At 35.7% G+C, this 4,339-nt stretch overlaps 1 long non-coding RNA gene across 1 annotated transcript; it reads right to left on the bottom strand.

Annotated features, from left to right (window-relative positions):
* Window positions 1-2,118: 2,118 nt before the first annotated feature.
* Window positions 2,119-3,848, bottom strand: LOC110451359. Its single transcript, XR_002463062.1, has 3 exons — window positions 3,418-3,848; window positions 2,886-2,965; window positions 2,119-2,200 (listed from the first exon to the last, which is right to left on the bottom strand). It is a non-coding gene; the product is annotated as an uncharacterized LOC110451359 (long non-coding RNA).
* Between the last annotated feature and the right edge of the window lie 491 nt (window positions 3,849-4,339).

The following is a 4,339-nucleotide window of genomic DNA, read 5'->3' as shown; positions in this document are numbered from 1 at the left end:
TATTATCTACACAGTTTGTGTAGTAAACTATTTCATTTACATATTTAATCAGCATTGTGTAACTTCACATCAGGTGTCATATGTCTCAAATGTAGTTTGATAAATAGCTAACAGAGTACAACATCTTAGCTAGAAAACATCAAAACATTTATCTTTCATCCTGATAAGTGCAGTTATCCATTTAGCCTATATTTACTAGAGACAGTCCATATTGTCCAGTATATTTGTTCTGATGAGTGCAGTATGTACAGAGGGTGTCATATAAAGTAATAGACTTGTCTACAACTTAAATAGGCCTAATATTGGCCCCAGAACAATGCTTAGCTGAGAATTATGACTAACCATCAAGACAGGAATGGTTGAACTTGACAGTAGTCTAGTTGACTTGGGTAAATGACCGGCCTGGTTGATTGGTATAGTTGACTTGAGCAGTTGACCGGTTTGGTTAAATTGGGCTGGTTAGCTGGACTGGTTGACTTGGACTGCTTAACTGGAGAACAAGCTGTCTGGACTGTGTAACTTGGGCTGGCTAACTGGACTAGTTGGCTGAGATGGGGGAGTGTACTGGTTGACTTGGCTGGTTGACTGACTGGACTGGTTGACTTGGCTGACTGACTGGACTGGTCAACTTGGACTGGCTGACTGGACTGGCAGACTTCTAGTGGACCAACTGCTCAGCTAGTTTGTCATGTATCTGTTTCCTGTAACATAGGAAAAATAAAACAGTTCTAAACAAAACATCTTGGGCTGTTTTCTTTGTTACGCTTACATATAAAAATAAATATCACAACTTTAAACTATCAGGTGGAGGTAGGTACTGATTCCTAAACAACCTCTATAGTTTTCATATATGTGCATTACATAATTTGCAGAATGAAGGTGCTCTCAATTACATTTTATTACAAAGTGGTGACTATTGGTCTATCTATTAGTTCTGAACATCATACATAAAGCTGCCATAATTTATACTGTCAGAGTTTACATACGTTACCTGTTCAAAATTATCTGCTGTACAGGTAGAGATTTTAAAGTACAGAACTTGATATATGTGTTTTCCAACCCAACGAAGCAGCATTGACACCAACAAACTTCAAATATATCCATTGTCTACATTGATATAATTACAACAACATTTCCCATCCAAATTGTTCTTCCATTTGTAAATACAATGTACCAGGTACATATTTGGTTAGTTTAAAATCCCTTCAACGGTACAGAAGGAGAAGGATCTTTAAAATTTTCCTCTATTTCCCCTAATGGGCCTCACTCATCTGCCCCAAAGAAGGGGGTCCACACACCTCAGTTGAAACAAAATTGATTCTTTCGTCCCTTAGCATGCTTTGGGCCAGGTGAGCTAAAAATGGCAAAAGTGTATTGCGCAGTTAAGTATGAAAAAATGTCATCTTTTATCCAGTTATTAAATTACCAAACTTCAGAAGCAGACAGAGTGACTCAAGTAGACTTGTTGGCTCAGTTGTCTGTGCGGACACAAGTCAGCTGGTCTGCTGCATCGGGACTGTTGGCAGGTCTTACAGGTTGGGTGGTGTGAAGGGTTAGATGGTCTGATGTGTTAATACATGCCTCGTATGAGCGGTTCCTCAGCATGCTACTGGTTAGGTCAGCAGGCTGTGATAAATGGCAGGGTGGTTTGGATACAGGGATTGCCTGATCAACAAAAATAACATCCTGTCGTACCTTTATATAACAGCTAAGAATACTTTAGTTATAGCATTAATCATACACTTACTTGTACTAAGTTGATATCGATAAATTATATGAATTCAATGATATTCACAGATTTAATGATAATTTTGGACATGTAGGAAATATGCAACCAATGTCTTTATTCATAAAATGACACAATCCTTTTACTCTCAACATGGAAATTACTATATTCAGATTAATTCCACGAACTCACCTAAATATCCCCAAATTTAAGATCACCATTATGTAAGTCTGGCTGTAGATTATGCACCATGGTTTTTGCTGTTTTCCTTTGTATTTCACATCGTACACGGCCCCATCTAGAGATGTATTACACACAACAAAGTAAAGGTGCGTTCGATTACACACACTAGTACAGTATAGGAGGTCTGGATAAGGACAATACCATTACACCATATTCCTCATCTTTTCCTGTAACATATTCCAGCACATAGCCTTTTTTGGCCTTCTAACCATTTGTCTTTATTCAAGTCACCTAGTGAAAAATAGAAAGTGAAATGACACAACTCAATTCAAACAGGTGTTTTTAACGGAAAATTAATATCATTGTTTTTATCATCCCTTCAACTGCCATAGAAACATGAATGTACAACCCTTAAAATATAAAATCCATGGTAAAAGTTTTTGGACCACCAATCTGAGAAGTAAGTTTGAAAGACTACAAGCATTTTTACTGATGTTACTAATAAGCAATTACTGTTGCGATAGTTTCCTCAACAAAAACAACTTCCTTGAGAACATGGTCCAGTAAGAGACATTCACAATATTGTCACACCAATGTAGTGAAAAACAGAATATACACTATTGTTTATTTATATCAGCTATTTAAGGGCTGGAATATTTCAGTCGTTGACTCAGCATATGTTGTATTACATCGTATAGAGACTTCAATTACTTTGAAATGAACAGTGGCTGGCCAAATGCAAACTTTGCAAAAATTGATTGTTAGAATTCAAAGCTGACCACAGGGTTTTGCTTTGATCAGCATCAACTGTTTCAACTGGTTAAACCAGAGCAGAAAGCACCGGTACAGATCTAGACTGGGGCTAACCTCTGGGTATGGCACATGTAAATCATGGGGTCAATATTTTTATCATGTTTATTTCTGTGTCATGGAAACAGTCCAGTAAACATGAAACAGAAATTTTATAACTGTGTACCTGTTCTATCATTGTTGCATCTTTAACTTGACACCTTCTTGATGTGGGAACACTTTGAGCTGGAAGTTCACTTTTTTCACCTGAAAATAGTTTTAAAAAGTATATATTGCATCAATTTCTCCACTGCTTTATAGGATATAAATATAGTTTCAAAAACATGCCAAATTGTTGAGTAACAACTTAACGCTTTTTGAAACATAAATTTCAGAAGAAAATTTTGCACCAGTTACAAAATATAAAATTTAAATGTGAAATATTATGATTCAGTCAGTTACTCAATTTCATACCAATTACACTTGTACATACTTTACTTAATACTTTATTTACTAAACAACAGTGTGTGATTTGCTTGTTTCAATTGTCTGAATGAGAGCGTCCTATGTGAAGGCATATTTTGGTTGTAGAATCAATTCACAAAAAGTTAATGCATATATATTTAACAGATTAAATGACAAAATAAGTTAATTGTCTATAAAACACTTTGCGAATGAATACTATTAAGTAACCGCTCGACCAATCCACTTATGTTTACCTGATCCTGTTGCCTTAGACACTGTAGTATTTGTCATCTTTCTTGTTGCCAGTTCTCATAGGTTTCTTAACTCATGAATTTCTGTAACCACAGAAGGTCACTTGGGGTACAAACTGAAAACAAAATTATATACATACACATGTAGTGATGTACATTACTTCAAAATGCCTTCCAGTTACTAAATTAAACTTTAAAAGACTTTTTCTCTTTCCCAAGACTAATTTGAAGTGCTACACGTGTATGAGTCTCCATACAGTCACGCACGGTCTTTTATACTCGAGTTACATTTTCGGGGGCTACTGACAGGGGGTAAACAATACATAACACATGCTATTTTTCGGGAATAAATCAATTAAAATGGCAATGTATCAAATAATGATACAAACATCGATGGAAGGAAATGTGTCAAAAATTAAATTGATTTTATTTTGCAAATACTTGTTGTCCATACAGCGAGAAAGTTCTTGGACCACAAACAAATGCGTGTAACCACGTGAGAAAATGCAGATCTGACACGTTCAACACGGGGCAAACACTTCATAAAAAGTGTTATAGGAGCGATAAGAAACTGACGAACTGCGATCGACTAGCTTAGTGATAATTAATGCAACATATATTGCATAATATTTAAGGATCTCGAACGTAATAGTAATACTTATGTGTAAATCATACTTACTTGCAAACGGACTGTCCTTGGTTAGCTTACCGGATGTGCCCAACAACACCTGTGCTATTGTTTATACTCCGCTTCCGAAGAACTATATGTGTTTCAGTTTTATGATTTTTGAACATTTAAGTTCAAGATTACATATTTTTATGATACATTTGTTGTTGCATAACATATAATATTGCCATTTTGAGACAACGATATCATTTTTATCGATGTTTCGCAAAGATTTCGGATTCGCGTATTGATATCACA

The sequence above is a fragment of the Mizuhopecten yessoensis genome, unplaced genomic scaffold (assembly GCF_002113885.1).
Source record: "Mizuhopecten yessoensis strain PY_sf001 unplaced genomic scaffold, ASM211388v2 scaffold5965, whole genome shotgun sequence".
In the NCBI taxonomy this organism is placed as follows: Eukaryota; Metazoa; Mollusca; class Bivalvia; order Pectinida; family Pectinidae; genus Mizuhopecten; species Mizuhopecten yessoensis.
The sequence above is the reverse complement of the archived record's forward strand: the minus strand, read 5'-3'. Positions and strand labels throughout refer to the sequence as shown.